Here is an 18,584-nt window from a genome sequence, read left to right as displayed (position 1 = left end):
ATTGTTCTTCTGTTACACTCGAAGGGGAAAGAAGACTGAAGCCCCAACATCACATGGAAAGGAGAAGAGAAATCCCACGTCTTTCATCTATAATTTAGGAAAGTGGATTTAGTTTGGCAACAGTTAAAATGCTAAACTTCTGATGCTTTTTGACACATTTACATAATTGATTTGCTAGATAATGGACTCCACTACCTTATTTAATAAACATATTAATTATTTCAGACAACTCCCTCCCCCCAAAAAAACCCTACCTACCATCTGCTAGAAGAAGGGCAACAAATTAATAATAGTAATAATAATTAAAGAGAAAATATTCACCAAAAGGCATATTCTTTCAGAAGGCATTACATGAGGTTTCAGTCAATATGTCACCCTGTCATCACTTACTTACTATCCCCTGCCGTACATTTAGTGTTTTTTTAAAATAAAAGCAAAACAAAACAACATGTATACAGCTCCCCCCCCCCCCCCGCAATTGTGATGTGTTCTGGAAAGTCTTGAGCATCTGACAACAGACACCCAATGCAGCTGGAAACTAGGGAGAGAGACACTGAGAGTGCGCTAAGTGTTCCATCACAGGAGGTGCCTGGGGAACAGAAGACCACAAGAAGAAGACAAGCAGGGGAGGGATTCAGTCTCGAGGAATGGGATGGAAGAAGACATCTCAGCCACAAAGTCTTCTTTGGAGCTGTAGGGAAGCAACCCGTCGCCTTTGATTTCATTCCTCGCCGGCTCAGAGAAGGCCCAGTAGACAGGAAACATCACTTCCAATCTGGTACGCTCCACACACGGCCACAACCATCTTTTGTTTGCTTCCACAGCTATAGAGGCTGCTGCTGCTGCTGCTGTGGACAATGTCGGGGCTGTAATTTGCCATTGCGTATCCCGGCGGGCCGAGGGATTTTAGCTTCAGTGAGCAGCTAAGGGGTGGAAGGAAAGAGATGCTAGCGCAGTCGCCCAGAACCGCTGCCCCCCACCCAGGGGGGGGAGACATTTTCAGGTTCAGTGGGGTTGATAAGTGCTCTCCTTTCTCTGACCTACTATTATAAACCATGGTATTTATAGCCAGCACATTTGGAGGCATCTGAAAATGAATGGAAAGGGAATCTAAACACGTCTACACAAACACACTCATCCACACATCCACCCCAAGTTAGCCTAATAGCTGATATCACCATTGCAGGACTCAAATCGAATATCAGCACTCAGCAGAGGATTCCAGCAGAAGGTGTTTGGCTGTTTGAACTCAGCTAAAACATATAATACAGAGAGAACGGCCAATTTCCTTTCAGAAAATTGGTCGGCGCGCACACAGAAATGGACTGTGTAAAAACAACGAAAAAACGATCCGGGAGCAGGCTGGTTGCAAAGACTGCCGAGCGGCCCAAGAGGGGGCTCCTTGCCCGCCCTCCCCTCAAATTGCAGCAATTGATGCCAAATTGCAGCAATAACAATATACTGCAAAACAGACCCCCCCTCAAAAAAAACACAAGGAGGGAAAACAGCCAGCATCCTTTTGTCTATACTTTGAAGAAAAAATTATTACAGGTATTTTAAAAATAGCTATCCAGCTCCTGTGTGTTGGTGCTGAAGAGGAAAGGATCAATAAAAAACAGTGCCCTCTGCCACTGTTAGCTTCAGAGTTAGCGGGAAAGGAGCTGCAATAGCATGTTTTAGGGCTCCAGAGGAAAAAGTGGGGTGCAGAGCTTCTGTGCAGTAGCTGAGGGCCTTTACAGGCATAATCCTGGCTCCTGATGGCTGTACTTTGCAAATCAAGAGCCAAATTTGGGAATGATGATCTTCCTTTATCTCCTCTCCAGCTCCTCTCCCTATCCTTGTTTGGCTTAATCATGGGTTTGTGTAAGCTTTCTGCAACCCAGTGCCCCTCTAAATGTTTTGGACCATTGGCTACACCACACCTGCCCCCATCCATCATCAAGTTGTGGGTGAGAGATCTCTTTTGAACTGACCTGGCATTCAATGACAGCACCACCAGAGAGGATGGGGTGGTTGCTACGGCTGCATCTGTTCTGTGTGATGAGGTGTTGACTACAGACCCCAATTCCTGCACTTTTCAGGCTCTTGGAGGTGGTATGCCCCAGCACAACTAGGGATGAAGTTGGTGAGTGCCAGAGAGCCTTCATGGAAGTGGCACCAAGGTTACCGAATGCTTCACTACGGGAAGAGATCAAAGTGGCCCCTTCTGCCTATGCCTCTATAAAGGTAAAGGGGGGGACCCCTGACCATTAGGTCCAGTCATGATCGACTCTGGGGTTGCAGTGCTCATCTTACTTTACTGGCCGAGGGAGCCGGCGTACAGCTTTCAGGTCATGTGGCCAGCATGACTAAGCCGCTTCTGGCAAACCAGAGCAACGCACGGAAACACCGTTTACCTTCCCGCCAGAGCGGTACCTATTTATCTACTTGCACTTTGCTTTCGAACTGCTAGGTTGGCAGGAGCAGGGACCGAGCAACGGGAGCTCACCCCGTCGCAGGGATTCGAACCGCCAACCTTCTGATCAGCAAGCTCTAGGCTCTGTGGTTTAACCCACAGCGCCACCCGCGTCCCATATATGCCTCTATACATCATCTAAAAACAGCTTTGTTCAGATGCACCTTTCCAAGGGTTCTAGCCAGCCTTGTCATGCTTGTTTCCACACATTCCATTACATCTCCACTCCCTAGACATCCATTTTACACACATATCCCAGCAAAACAACAACAACAACAAAAACTGCATGTATGCTAGGACTCAAATCCATTTGCTATTAGTATATGGGATATACTATTTATATGAGTTCTGGGGTTCCATTGTGGAAGTGAAAGGCAAGATATAAATGTTTTTTAAAAACATTTTTTAAAAAGGCACTTAAAATTTTCAAACCCTGGTTTGAATGGAGCCCGTGTTACAGCTGCACCCGCCACCAGAGGCGGGGGGGGGTATTAGAAAAGGAACCCCTGAGAAAGGTTTGAGAGGGATGTTTGCTTAATTAGGAAACCAGACACACAGGCGAGCGCATGCATGCAAAACTGCACCATTTGCGTATCATCATTACCTTGCTATTCCCCACACAAGCTGTATCAAGAGCAGGGAATAGGATAGTAATGTTAATAATTAGCAGAGATTATAAAGGCTTTAACATCAGTTGCTCTCGGAAGCTTTTGCTGGCATGGAAGATCATTGTTCCTCTGAGTTGTGGGCGCATAATTGGGTAGAAGTTCAACAGGTGGGTCATGCAGACACTGTCTGCATGTTTCTAGAATCATCCAGAAGGGTTGGCTAAACTACAGAACACACAGCTTTCTTTTTTAACGTTAGCCAGATAGCCTGCTCATTCCCCAATACTGCTCTGATTCAGTTTCATTTCTATCACTATTGGGAGATAAGAGTGTTTTAAGCCGGAGCTCTCTATAGTAATGGCCTCACCCAGCAATGGGAAGCATGTGGCCCTCCAGATTGTCATTGGACTCCAGTTCTCTTCAGGACCAGACACACACACACACACACACACACACACACACACCGTGATGCATAGGTTCATCTGAATCTATGCTTACACACTTGCTTTTTACCTTTTCTTTCCAGACGGAGGCCTGTGCTTTAACGCTCCCTGTCCAAGCAGTTCCCCCTCCCCTCTCCAGAGCTTTTCCTGCAAAAACACGCTTGTGAAAACTGAATCAGAGGGTTCCTGCTGATTGATGTTTCCTCCAACTGAGCTTTAAAGAGCTGGTTTTCACAGGGGACGCGCCCAGACTAAAGAAGAGGGGAACTCGGAAATGGAGCTTTAAATTGTGGGCCATGCTGGAAAGAGCTAAGGGATAAGTGTAGATAAGGCCTGAGCCCTTTGGCAGGGCTGTTGTGGTTGGACTCCAATTCCCATCATCACTGGAGGGCTGCAGGTTACCCATCTCTGACCTAACTCTCAACGCCCATCCTGAAGCATGCAGATTTATCACAATTTGACATGAATGCTGCAACACCCCAGCCCAAGTTTTAAGGCAGTTGTTCAGGTTCTAGATCTTAAGCATGAGAGACCTTCAAAATGCAAGGCCATTTCTAATTTGCTTCCCAAATCCTCAAGCTCACCTGCTATGAAAAACTACTGATCATGTTAACGGCCATATCCCAATCACCCCATTTCCCTGCATTTATAAAATTATTTGCACAGAAAGGCTAAGGTACAAATGAGTTTCAACTCAAGACATAAATAAATGCCCAGCAAGACACACCAGAATCTGCAGATAGCGAGGACGACAACTCATAATTAAAAGGACACCAAGCAAGAGAGAAAAGATACAAGGCATCAGTATTCAGAACACTTTTTTTAAAAAAAAATGTGGATTCTGCATGCAATGGATGCTGTCAGCTATAAAACAGTTCTGGGAGATCACCATCACAGAACTGTGTTGCACTGCAAATAGCCCAGCCCAGTGGGAAACATCTTCCATGCAAGAACTCCAGGGAATGATCCTGGCTCAGTGTTAAGAGTGCCTGCTTTGCATGCAGAAGGTCCCAGCTTCAATCCTCAGCATCTCCCTGCCGAAACCTGGAGAGCCACTGCCAGCCAGGGTAGACAATACTGAGCTAGTGATCTGATTCAGGATCAAGGCAGTTTCTGATGTTCCTAAGTTCCATAGAAATGAATGGGATCTGAGCAAGTGTACCACTGAGCTAGAGGAAGTTTTGCAGCTGAATTGTTAACCAAATGTCTGATCCCAACATGAGCACTCGCCTGTCTAAGGCTCTCATGAAGCCAGTTTATTTCAAGTAACATGAGCAATGGATCTCTTTCCTGCCTTTGGAGGTAAGACTAGACATTTGTAACGCCACTGTTTATGTAAAGCTTCAATGTTTCCTTTTTTTGTACTTCGATGTCTTAATTCTGATGGCTGCTATGTACTCGTTGTGTAGTTCATTATTCATTATTTTGATTTACTATTTGGTTGAACTCTGGGTGGTTTTATATTTTATCACTGTCATTTTTTAATTATTACTATTAGCTGCCTTGAACATCTTCTGAAAAATAGGAAGGATAATATTTTTCTTAAAAATAAATAAACGAATGAAATGAAACGGAAACGACTGTTGTAAGATATCTGGCCCTTACCTTACTAGGAAGCCATAAAAAAGAAAGGAATGTAGAGTAGACCTATTTGTATCAATGAACTTGTTGAGCCATGACCATTGAATTTGATGGGTAAACTTTGAGCATGACATCATTGGATGCAACATCATCATGCAATCTAGTGCATTTCAAGCTGGGTGTAATACCTTCACCAGGTGAAATAGTTAAGGTAAAGGTAAAGGTACCCCTGCCCGCGCGGGCCAGTCGTGTCCGACTCTAGGGTTGCGTGCTCATCTCGCTCAAGAGGCTGTGAGCTGGCGCCGTCCGAAGACACTTCCAGGTCACGTGGCCAGCGTGACAAAGCTGCAACTGGCGAGCCAGCACCAGCGCAGCACACGGAAACGCCGTTTACCTTCCCGCTGGAGTGGCACCTATTTATCTACTTGCACTTCAGGGTGCTTTCAAACTGCAAGGTGGGCAGGAGCAGGGACCGAACGACAGGAGCTCACCCCGCCGCAGGGATTCGAACCGCTGACCTTGCGATCAGCAAGTCCTAGGCACTGAGGTTTTACCCACAGCGCCACCCACATCCCTAGGTGAAATAGTTACTTGTTTATAAAAATGATCTGACAAAAAATGAGAAAGATAGATAGATTAGAATAGATATAGATAGATGATAGATAGATAGAGATGATAGATAGATAGATAGATAGATAGATAGATAGATAGATAGATGATAGATAGATAGATAGACAGACAGATAGACAGATAGATAGATGATAGATTTTATATCTCACCAGGTTTTCTCTCTCCCCCATTTTATTCTCACACTATGAGAAAGGTTATGCTGAGAGGCAGTGACTGGCCCAAGGTCACTCACTGAACCTGAGTTCACTGTGAAAAAAGGAAGCTGGACTAGGTAAGAACCTCAGAGGTAGACTACCCCAATACATGGAAGCTTCATTTGCCTAACATGACTGGTTGCTGGTGTGGTGAAGCAGTCGGTGTGCTGGACTCTCACTGGGATTCAAAGCTGGCTGCGAAGGTCAGTGGGTGAGTGCAGGCATACACAGACACACTCATCTATTTCAATATCATCTAAATCTATATCAGCCTCACTTACCTCTGAGACTGGACATAAGGATAAAACTTGGGGAGGAATAATAATGTGTACACCCTGTCCTGAGCTCCTTGAAGGAAGCGGGGGGAGCTAAGAATGTAAGAGTCTGCTGATCAGGCCAATGATCCCAGTAGCCAGCTGGATGCCTTAATGGGAAACCACCGTGGTGGCAGGACAGGGCCTGGCTAGTAGCCATTGATAGCCTCAGATGGACCTTTGGACTAATCCTGCAGGCCTCTTCCTACCTTCTGTTGCAACACAGCTATTGGTCAGGAAAGCATCCCACATATTGGTAGTGAACCTGATTCTCAGAGGGCCAATCCATATGGAATGGAGAGAGAGAGAGAGAGAGAGAGCGCTATGGAATGGAATGTCCAGGAAGGGGGCAGAACTGTCTGGCTGGACAGTAGCCCCCTACTGAGACATTGGGTTGCAGATGTTACTTTCATACTTTTAATCCCTTCTGTATCGAGTAGAATTGCCTTTCCTCCCCCCACTCCCACTGCACTTCCCCTTTCATAAATTGAAGTGTTCCAGTTGAACAAATCAAGCAGCATATTTACTCCACATGCTCAATTATACATGTGCTGCTGTGTTCAATTATACATGTTGGAAGAGACGATGGAGAAATGCTATTGGGTGACAGAGAGAAGGCGGAATTACTCAACACCTACTTTGCCTCTGTCTTCACCCAAAAGGAAAGTGATGCCCAACCTGGTGATAACAGAATAAATGATGTAAGGAGGAGCTGCAGCTCAAGATAGGAAAAGAGGTAGGAAGGGAACGCCTAGCTACTTTAAATGAATTCAGATCTCCAGGGCCCGATGAGCTGCATCCAAGGGTACTAAAGGAGCTTGCGTATGAAATTTCAGAGCCTTTGTCTACAATCTTTGAGAATTCTTGGAGACCAGGTGAGGTCTCTACAGACTGGAGGCGGGCAAATGTTTTCCCCATCTTCAAAGTGGGGGGGGGGGGAGAAGACCCAGGTCCTAGAACAGGTCCTAGAATTCAACAGTCAGTCTGCGAGCATTTAGAAAAGGATACTGTGATTACTAAGACCCAGCATGGGTTTCTCAAAAATAAGTCATGCCGGACTCATCACATTTCTTTTTTTGTTGGAACTACCAATTTGGTGGATCAGGGGGATGCTGTGGACATAGTGTATCTTGATTTCAGTGAGGCTTTTGACAAAGTCCCCCATGACATTATTGTGAGGAAACTGATGATGAAGCTTATAAAGAAGCTGGTAAAATGTCAGTTAACTGTTAGATGGCTTTGTAGCTGGTTGACAGACTGGACGCAAAGGGTACCTATTAAGGGGGTGCTCATCTAGTTTGCAGATGACAACAAACTAGGAGGGTATGATATTTTTGTGAGGAAGCTGGTAAAATGTGGGTTGAACAAGGTAACTGTTAGGTGGATTTGTAGCTGGTTGATGGACCGGACCCAAAGAGTACTCATTAATGGTTCCTCATCATCCTGTCTTGGTCTCACTGTTGTTCAACATCTTTATAAACAATTTGGATGAAGAAATGGAGGGGGTTCTCGTTAAATTTGCAGATAACAACAAACTAGGAGGGGTAGCTACAGTAAGGCTGCAGAAGGCAGAATCACAATTCAGAATGACCTTAACAGATTGGAGAGTTGGGCACAAGCTAACAAAATCAATCTCAATAGCAACAAATTTAAGGTTCTGCACTTAGGCAGGAAGAACCAGATGCACAAATATAAGATGGGGGTCACCTTGATTACTTACAGCACTTGTTAAAAGGATCTAGGGGTCTTGGTGGACCACAAGGTGAACGAGTCAGTAGTGTGGTGCAGCAACAACAAAAAGCTAATGCTGTTCTAGGCTGCATCAGCAGTAGTGTCCAGATCAAGGGAAGTAAGAGTACCACTCTATTATGTCTTGGTCAGATCACACCTGGAATACTGTGTCCACTTCTGAACACCACAATTTAAGAAGGATGTTGACAAGCTGGAACGTGTACAGAGAAGGGCAACCAAGATGATTAAGGGTCTGGAAACTAAGTCATGCAAGGAGCGCTTGAAGGAGCTGGGTATGTGTAGCCTAGAAAAGTGGAGATTGAGAGGAGGTATGATAGCCATCTTCAAATATCTTAAGGGATGTCACGTGGAGGATACAGCAAGCTTGTTTACTCCTACTCTGGAGCAAGGGACTCAAACCAATGGTTTCAAGTTACAAGAAAGGAGATTTTGACTCGTCATCAGGAAAAACTTTCTGACAGTAAGAGCTGTTGGTTAGTGGAATGGTCTACCTCAGAAGGTTATTGGCTCTCCTTCCTTGGAGGTTTTAAAGCCGAGGTTGAATGACCATCTGTCATGGATACCGTATTTTTTGCACCATAACACTCACTTTTTTCCTCCTAGAAAGTAAGGGGAAATGTCTGTGCGTGTTATGGAGGAAATGCCTACGGGTGGCATGCCTACAGATTTTCCTCCTCTAAAAACTACATGCGTGTTATGGTCGGGTGCGTGTTATAGAGCGAAAAATACGGTAATTTAGCTGAGATTCCTGCATTGCAGGGGGTTGGACTAGATGACCCTTAGTGTCCCTTCAAGCTCTACAATTCCATGATCCTGTTATTCTATTACCATTGGTTATAGTGGCAGGGGCTGATGGGAGTTGTAGTCCAATAAGAACTGGAGGGCTGCCTTGACAAAGGCTGGGCTACCTGATCCTTTGCTTGACTGGAAGTGTCACGGGTTAAGGCTGGGCTCTCTGAAGGAAAAGTCTTGATCACTGAGCTATGCCCTCCTAGATCAAGGATAAACGCCTCCCTCCCAGACCCAACATGCAGTGAACAAAGTCCGTCTTCATGCAGCCCATAGTTAAACTATGGAACTCATTCCCACAGGAGGCAGTGAGGACCACCAACTTGGATGGATTGGACATATTCATGTAGGATAAGGCGACCATGATGGCTATGCTCTGTCTCCATGGCTGGATACAGCAATGCTTCTGAACACCAGTTGCTTGAGACAGCAGGAGGGAAAAGGGCTCTTTGCTTGGGTCCTGCTTGTCAGTTTCCTACAAGCACCTGGTTGGCCAATGTGGAAGCAGGATCCTGGATGAGATGGGTCCTCTTTTGCCTGATCCAGCAGGCTCATCTTATATTCTTTAAAGGTATGGCCCGCAACAGATTCCTCCTAGGCAGCTCACCTCTCCTCTGTTTCAGCTCTAAGAACTGGGGTGGAGAAAGAAGCTTGAATCCTGTCATCAGCAGACATTTCTTCAAGCAAACGCACAGAGTGAGTTATTGGCTCATCAGCTGCATGGCTGTCATCCTCTGAAACCCAAACATGGTGACAGCTTCCAACACCAAGGGAAAATAATCAGAAAATTATTTTTTCCAGCATCCAGTTCTCACAGTGTCCAACCAGATTAGTAAAAGTTGCACCCAATTATGAGTAATTTAATAGCCCATGTGATAGGCCTGCCCCCCCCCCCCCCCGATGCTTAAATGATGCCTTGGCACATGAACCAACACTTTAAAGCAACAACAACAACAACACTGACAGTACTGTGCGATAACCAGCCTCATATAACCAGCATGCTTAAGTCTAAATGAATGAAGAGGTTAGGACCATAGAGTAATGTGTCCTGCTAGGCTTAGCTATGTCACTTTACCTTGGGAGAAAATGAGTCATCAAGTTACTGTTGTACCCAGTCTACTTGAGAAGCTCAGCGTGTGAAGTAGTTTGCACTGGTTGCTGCGGCTCAGCCATATGGCTCTCATCAGGAACTGTTGAGTTCCTATACCAATAATCTAGGAACTTCTACCACTTTGTAAGTAAACTACATTTTACTGCCTATGCAGCTTTTCTGACTGATGTATGGAAAAGCACATGAACCAGACCTTTGAAGAATTTGTAAGTAAACCATTTTACCAAACCTGCGGTCTTTTCCTATGCTGGGGGAAGAGGTAAACTTTTAAGGAACTTGGAAGGGCATGTTTTAAAAGTCTAAACCTATATTTCTACGCTTTACTTTGCTGATACTTTGTGATTTTAAATCTCCGCTGAGGTTCTCTCATCAAAGAGAACTTGTCCCAAACTTGGATATTGGTACCTAGGAAATTATCTTTTTCTATATATATAAATGTACCAACAAGAACAAGTACCTTTGGGCACAGAAGCATAGGCTTAATAGTTTCTTCAGACTCAGTCCTGCTTGTCTTGTTTGAGTGAGACTCCAATTAGCCATTTATTCCCCTATAAACCATCTTGAGCAGGTTGACACAGTGCTGCTGCTGGTGGTTCGAGCATTGCTAACAAGCAATTGTCTGCCTGCTGTTTCTTTGGGGAGCAGGAGGAAAAGATTTTAACTTCTCCTTAGCACACACAGTTAACAGCCTATGAGCATTGATAGTTGGTGCTGCTTAGTTAATCTGTAGGCAAGAATACCTAGATTAACTAGGCTCTCTTTACTGGGAGGAATATTGACTAATTTTGGGAAATCCTGGGGGGAAATACCCTTCTCTCCAAGCATCCAAATGGTTTAAATGCTACTCAAAACACTTTTGTGTTCCCTTGTCTGTGGCTCCTGCAAAATGTCATTTCCTTACCACGTCCTTTGCCCTCACTCACCTTGGCCTTAGTTGCCCAGACTGCCACTGAACCCAGTTGGCTGTGGCCTCTTATGTGACTCCCTTTAGCCATCTGTGAAAACATCACATCAGACACTAGGTTTAACATCATAGGCAAAAATTGCTTGAGTCACTATAACCAATCAGACAAAATGGCTGCGGAGGACAGTGAGGGCAAATAGGAGTAGCAAAGAGGAATGTCAGCAGCATTGACTACATCTGCCCCAAAATGCCCAGAGTGGGAGCCACTGTTGAGACCAACAAAAATAAACATGCAAAAAGAAAAATCCGTTTTCTGCTTTATACTCTCCAATAATCAAAGGCAGGAGACAAAGGTTTAAGGAAGATTCACAAACAAGTAGAGTCTCTGCACAGAGAACAGAACAAATTTTAGAGCAATTTTGGGGAAATCTCTCCACTCTCAGATTCAATCCTTTTTTGGGGGTAGGGAGGGGAGTATCAAAATTTCTTTAATCTTGCCTACACAGAAAGGTCAGAGAAAGCCATGTCTTCAGAAGCTACAGCAACTATTCAGGATTAGCAGAAGGTGTTCTGACATCTGCCTCCTGCTGGTCCTCTCACTCTTCCTTCTGAAGCATGCAATGCTAACAACTGTCAGATGCAGGAGGCTGGATTAGATCTCGGGCAGCCATTCCTTTGTCCTGGTGTTTTGGCACTGAGTCAACAGAGCACTGACACTCTCCCCCTGCAGCCAAGATGTTGTCAGGCTCCAACTCCCATCTTCCCCGACCATGGGGGGGGGGCACTCCAAGGGGGGAAACACAATGCCCAAATTTCCACATGTGCAAAAGTGAAACACAACTGCTTAGGAAAAGCACCAGGCTGCCTCCTTGGACATATTCTCAGCAGGGCTACAAAAAGTTGAGCCATAATGTTACTCATGAAAAGATCCGTGATCAGGAGATGACGCGGGAGACCTCAGGCCATTGTGGCTTTTTTGTTTTCATGCAAGTGAGAAATGTCCCCCCACCCACCCACCCACTACAAATATAGCTTTTCAAGATAAAACACTTGAGGATATACATGGCCATTGCCTACAGACCAGTGATACTTAAATGTTGGGTTGACAGCCACCGATGGTTTAATCATGGACGTTCTCTGGGTGGAAGCTCAATCTGCTACTGGCAGTCCAGTTGATCACAAAACCTAAGGGTCAGTGGGAGGAAGAGTAGCTGTGGGTTTTAAGTGGAACCCCAAAGTTACTGCTGATAAATGGTTTCAGTATCACAGTTCTTGCCTTGCACTAACATCCACCTGCCAGGCCTGAGATATTTCTTGGGTTACTAATTGCATTTTAACCCCACTCTTCTTCAAGGCTCAAGGTGTTGAACATGGTTCTTCCCCACCCCGGGATTGTAATTCTCACAACAATCCTGTGAGGTGGGTTAAAGCTAGGAGGGAGTAACTGGTCCAAGGACAGAACTTGAACCCAGGACTCCCTGCTCCTAGTCCAGCTCCCCACCCACTAGATCACAGCAGCTCCGTGCTGTTGACTTGCAGGCCTATAATTCAAATATTCAGAAGCTAGCAGGTGGCCCAAATGGCAGAACATAAAGAAGCAGCAACTTGAACGTACATATAGGAAAGAGTAAGTCCTGTCAGCACACCAGCTTCCGCACACAGCAAAGATTCAGTTTTGCAGGGTCTGCATTATCTCTGTTTTAGGATTAGTGCAATGTGAAACACAGCAACTGCTGTTATGTAACTCAACCCTCAGTATACAGTTGTCAGGCTGGGTAAATTTAACTCTGCAGGTTTAGGACATGAGGCCTCTTGCCAAAGATGTGTCTCTGTCAAGTGATCTGTGAGATTTAAAGGCACCTTGCTCCTGCTTCTAGCCCTTCATGTTAGGGTGAGATTCAGCCTGGCTATTGGGAGCTTAAAAAAAAAAAATCAAAAATCTCGGTATTAACTCTTTTGGTGCCGTAGCTCGGCACCAGAGCACCTGCTTGGCCTGCAGAAGTTCTCAGGTTCAATCCCAGAAAGCTCTGCAAGTGTTCCCTGCCTGGAACCCTGGAAACCCCCTGCCCTGTTGGCAATACTGAGCTAGATACTGAGCTGGATGGAGCCCCAGCAAAGCAGCTTTCAGTGTTCTTCTGCCTTTGGGACAGACGCCTAGGGCTTCCTTCACTGGAATGGGCAAGGGGGCAGGGCCTAAACACAGCAGGACGGCTAGCTTGCCACATTTCAAAGTAAGAGGATACAGAGCCCAGTGCTTACAAAATAGCTACCTAGCTGCACTTAACAGCATGATGCCTTGGGACAGAAAGTTTCATGGCGCAGAATCGGGCACCGAGGAGAAAGGTAAAGCAGACACAGCACTGGGGTGGGTGCATCTGGCCAGCAGGCTGATAACTCAATTGCCCGAGCTGATCTGCACACACCATCTAAAGAGGAGGGCTGTGTGCCTCTGGGCATGTGTGCACGCACACATGTAAGAGGGCAGGTTGGCTGTGCCCACCTCCGGCCATGCCCACCACTGGCAATATGGGGCCCTGCAGGGATGGACAAGGGTGAATGGGGCCCCAGGCCAAAGAAAGGTGAATGGGTGTAGGTGCTTGCCTGCTCACCTGACATATGCGTCCAACAAGCATACCACAAAATGCCCAAAATCTCCCATGGTGTGTGTGTGTGCGTGTGCGTGTGTGTGTGTGTGTGTGTGCGTGCGTGCATGCGTGTAACTACTTGCCTTCACAACAAGCTAAACTGGAAGCACGTCATGGACTGAGCTCACATTCGGATCATCATTTCAGGGCCCCCATTATCTGTCCCCACACTGCTGCTCCCATTCTGACGGCTGCTGCCTTATCCAATTGACTATAAAAAGCTGTCAGTCTAATGCAACTGAGCTCAAGGTAAACGCACTTTGAATCAGCCATCTGCCAGAGCCTCTCACGAGAAAGGCAACACTTAAAGATGAATTAAATCTCTTTCTCCAGACCTTTAATATTAGATAATTCCTACAGTCTTCCAGTATTATTATTATTATTATTATTATTATTATTAGGCACATATGACCCCTTCATCTGAATATCCGTGTCGGTGTAAATTTTATGAAATAAATAAATAAATGGAAACACGACCAGAGCACAACAGCACTCTCCCTGCTTGCCTCCCCTTGCAACTGACATTCAGAGGCATGTTGCCTCTGATCCTCGAGGCACTACACGGCCATCATGACGGCTAGCTGCTGATAGCTTTATCCTCCATGGCTTTGTCTAATCCCTCTAATAGCTGCCCAGGTTGGTGGCCAGCACCACGGCTTGTGGCAGTGAGTTCCAAAGGCTGAAGATGTGTTGTGTGAACAAGTTCTTCCATTAGCCTTTCCTAAACACTCAGCTTTGAAGGATGACTCCACCAGGTTCCAGTATTATGAAAGAAGGAGAAAGACTCCTCTTGGTCATCTTTATGCACACCAGGCATGACATTATATACCTCAACCATGTCCTGCCCCCCCCCGCCCAGTCAGACTATTGGTCCATCAAACTCAGTAGCGTCAACACAGACTGGCAGCAGCTCTCCAAGATTTCAGGCAAAGGGACTTTCTCTCTCTCAATTTTAAAATTTATTAGAAACTGCTAATCAGTTTACACAAATCATAAAATACGGTACACACCAAGATTTTCAATAAAATTCAGAAGACGAAAGCAAGTTGACCTAAAAAAAATAGGAACTGCTTAGAGGTTTTGACAATAAAGCAATACAGTGGTACCTTGGTTAAAGAACAGTCCTGTTTATGAACGATTCAGTTTACGGACTCCGCAAAACCGGAAGTAGTGTCCTGGTTTGAGAACTTTACCTCGGTCTAAGAACAGAATCCGAACGGTAAAAAGGCACTGGCAGCGGGAGGCCTCATTAGGGAAAGCACGCCTCGGTTTAAGAACGGTTTCGGTTTAAGAGTGGACTTCCGGAACGGATTCAGTTCGTAAACTAAGGTACCACTGTATACAAAATTTTAAAATAGATTTTTAAAAATAAGATTGATATGCATTTTAATGGGCAATTTTTCTTTTAAAAATAATGTATTTTTTGAACTGCTGATTTTATGCAAGGGGACATCCTCAACCCTACATGACGTTGCTGGGCACTGAAAATGGAACTTTGCTACATGCACAGAATTTATTCCTCTATAGAGTTACAATCTGCTTGGAATTCTCAGCATTCTTTTGTCCAACCCTGTATCCCTGCAAATCATAGGAGTAGCATAAAACCGTTGCTTGGCATTGCATCTTCAAATACACCCCTACGGCTGATTTCCTTTTTCATTGTTCCAGAGAAAGAGAACATACACCAAGCAAGAGGAGAAAGCTCAACACCATTCACATGAAAGCTTCTGCTCCCAAACAGCAGCACTGTGGGGGTCAGACCTGGCGAGGTAATTCACTCACTATCACAGATGTCTCTGGCTCCTCCATGGCGGATCCTGGCAGGCTGGCAGGCTTGCCCATCTGCAGAAGTGAAAATGCTGCAGCTGCTTTGCTTCCATGAACCTTGTGGAAGGATAAAGAGCAGGCAATATCATTGAGCTTCCACAGGGCCTGCTGTCACTGATGCTATGGGAAGGGAAGGGAAGCAGCGAGACAGAGGTGAACTGGAGGAGCGGGAAAGTGGTCCCAGCCCAGAAATGACTCTGGCTGACTCAAATGCTGTGAGGGTGATCATGCCCTGGTGGTGGTTTTGCCTAAATGGGCACTGGTAGCAGAACTGAGTGGTCAAGCCTTCCCCCCTCCCCAAACAGTGAGAAGATAAGGTGTGCTTCCTGCACTGCAGAGGGTTGGACTAGATGACTCTTGGTGTCCCTTCCAACTCAACAATTCTATGATTCCAGAAGAAGAGCTGGGCTGGATCAGGCCAATGACCCATCTAGTTCAGCCTCCTGTTCTCATAGTGGCCAACCAAATGCCTATGTGATTCCCAGAAACTAGTATTCAGAAGTTCACTGCCTCCGACAGTGGAGGTAAAACAGAGCCACATATCTGCCAACTGCCAACTCTCAAAACCGGGACATGCCATTTTTTCCTGTGAGAGTAAAGCAGCCATTTGGGGCACCTTGCTCTCGTGCAATTTCGAGCAGACATCTCACACACACACCCCAAAAAAACCCCACCACGTGCTTTTTTCCAGGTCTACAATCTTGTGCAGTGCCCCAAAATGTGTGTTTTTGCGCACCATGCCCCAAGAAGCATTTTTTCATGTCTGCAATCTTGTGTGGGATATGGAAGATGGTATCCTGGATTTGGACTGCTTTGTGCTGGAGAGTATGTAGCCATCATGGTTAGGACCACTGAAGGACTGGAAGTGGAGTGGCTCATAGAATCATAGAATATTGATTCTATTGAATCTTCAATATTGTAGAACTTCAGGTGCCTGTAGAAAGCTAGCATGTCAGGGAAAGGGGTCAGGCTTACGCTTCTCTCCCCTCAGGTTATGTCTGTGTTCAGGGATTTTTGCTTCATATGGGAGTATTCAGACCTACAACTTTCCACCTGCATCCTGTAATGGTAGAGTACAAGAGAGGCTGTACTGTTCAATAATCCTAAATATGTACTAATAGTCTGCAAAGGCATCCAGCAAAAAGTTACTTGGCTGTTTAAAACTGTAACAGGGGACGTTCTGCTGCTTGCCAAACCATAGAAGCCACACTGTCTCATGGGGCAATTTTAAAACTTCCTGTTAAGAACTCTAATGTTTATGGTGTTCTCCATAGATGGGGGAGGAGAATTTAAATACAGTGCCATCCAAGAAATCTAACCTGGAAAAATGCAGCTTGCTTCAAATGCAGTGCCAAGGAATTTGATTCAACTAGTGCTTTTCTGTCTGTTCCAAGTATTATTCTGGCAGCATTGCTAGAATCCAGAAGGCTCAAGTCAAATCTATTGCATGCTCCTTTGGAAGGATTTCCACACTTTCATGCTGCAGCAATGCTTCTTCTATATTTTTTTGGCTGTGTTCTGATATTTTAAAGCACACATGTTGTTGCAAATGCCACAATATTTTTATTATGAGATACTACAAACCCCATGTTGCAGATTCAATCTGATATCAGAAGCATTCATACAAAAACAGTGAATGCAACAGCCATTTGGGCAACGGCAGAGTTGAAACATATATGCCAAATACACGCACACACAAATGCAGTTTTTTCCAGTCAAATTTTATCAAATGTGATTTCTTTTTTAAATCAAAATCAGAGTGCTCCAGATTTCACAGCATTTCTTGCTCTGATTCAAATTGATCCTGGATCATCAGATTCATTTGACAGACCCAAAATCAAGCATCATGAGAAAGAGAGAGATTTTATAATTATATTATATGCATCTATATTATGTTATATTATATAGAATGATGAAGGGATGGAGTGACTCTCCTATGAGAAAAGGCTGCAGCATTTGGGACTTTTTTTAGTTTTTAAAAAAGACAAGGATGAGGTACTATACCAGAAGTTTATAAAATTAAGCATGGCACGGAGAAATGGACAGAGAAAAGTTTGTCTCCCTTTCTCATTACACAAGAACTCATGAACATCCAGTGTTGAAAGACTTAGGATAGACACAAGAAAGTACTTCTTCATGCTGTGCATAGTTAAACTGTGGAACTCTCTCCCACAGGACGCAGTGATGGACTGGACAGATTCATGGAGGATAAGTCTATCCATTCCCATTCTCCATGGGGGCCGTCCTGGGCCTCCACAAGAGGCAGCAGCAATGCTTCTGAGTCCTGGCTACAGTACCAGTTGCTGGGACCCACGGGAAGACAGAGGGCCAGTGGCGTAGCGTGGGGGGTGCAGGGAGGGCCGTGGATTAGGGCTGTGGATTAGGGGGCGCAAATCCACTGGTTAGGGGGCACAAATTACTTGCCTTGCCCCGGGTGCTGACAACCCACGCTACGCCACTGCAGAGGGCTCTTGTCTTTGGGTGCTGCATCTGCTTGGGTGGGTCACTGGTCTGATCTAGCAGGCTCGTCTCATGGTCTTATGAAAACAAAATAAAAAGCATGGCATGCCCAAGAAAGTTATCAAATATTCAACAAATATTTGAGCAGCTAAGAGAATAATCTACATCAGAATCCATAAAAGGGTTGCTGAAGAGACATTTTTGGAGCAATGCATTTCATTTCCAAAGAAAGGGCAGATCATTCCAGAGGGACTTTATTACCTGGTCCCTAAAGGATGGAAGTAGAGATGCTTTTCTCTAGGGGGAGCCGAAGCAGCTTGAAAAACAGGCATGTGCTCTCTCCCCCCCCCCACCCTCTTGGCAAAAATGCCAAAGCTGCTCAGGCTGCCCCCCCCCCTTTCTGAAACATATTGTTTCGAGCGGGGATTGTTTTGCCAATAAGCATTAGATCTCTGCTTCTTTAAAATTCAGAACTGGTAGCACAGGCTGCCAGCCCATAATCATAGCTTGCTTTTTAACAATCGGCTAAACTTAGTTGTCAAATCCGTGTGCAGGAATCTTTTCCAGCAAGGCTGCAGCTTAATTTTTTTTTTTATCTAGCCAGAAGGAAGCTCATTAGAATAGTAGCAAGCTAAGCTAAAATTTGTTACGCTATCAAGAAGTTCAACTCGTGCTAGGGAAGAAGAAGGGGGCGGGAGCAGCCTTTTGCTCATAATCAGGGAGCAAAACATTCAAAGGAGTAAAAATGATGGTAACCAGCAAAGGGCCACATCAGCAGAGCAGAAGTGGAACAACTGGGCCACCACGGGGAGACGTGGCGGTCGAGGCAGGAATGATAAGAAGCAGAAGGTTCCAGTGACTCTCAAATTCA

General features: G+C 45.2%; 1 protein-coding gene and 1 long non-coding RNA gene across 5 annotated transcripts in view; one reads left to right on the top strand and one right to left on the bottom strand.

The window, feature by feature from the left end:
• The window catches only part of RORA (RAR related orphan receptor A), a gene marked incomplete at its 5' end in the record, with an annotated part of 361,111 nt that overhangs the window by 329,364 nt on the left and 13,163 nt on the right, over nt 1-18,584 (bottom strand). The window lies entirely within an intron of this gene.
• LOC310693681 lies at nt 640-17,576 on the top strand. Of its 2 annotated transcripts, XR_014519320.1 has the most exons (5): nt 640-778; nt 5,911-5,988; nt 9,390-9,462; nt 15,095-15,195; nt 17,429-17,576. It is a non-coding gene; the product is annotated as an uncharacterized lncRNA (long non-coding RNA). The 2 variants fall into 2 exon arrangements; XR_014519321.1 differs by lacking the exons at nt 15,095-15,195; nt 17,429-17,576 and having other exon boundaries at nt 9,390-9,555.

Source organism: Podarcis liolepis, assembly GCF_965112155.1.
Source record: "Podarcis liolepis genome assembly, chromosome: 14".
In the NCBI taxonomy this organism is placed as follows: Eukaryota; Metazoa; Chordata; class Lepidosauria; order Squamata; family Lacertidae; genus Podarcis; species Podarcis liolepis.
The sequence above is the reverse complement of the archived record's forward strand: the minus strand, read 5'-3'. Positions and strand labels throughout refer to the sequence as shown.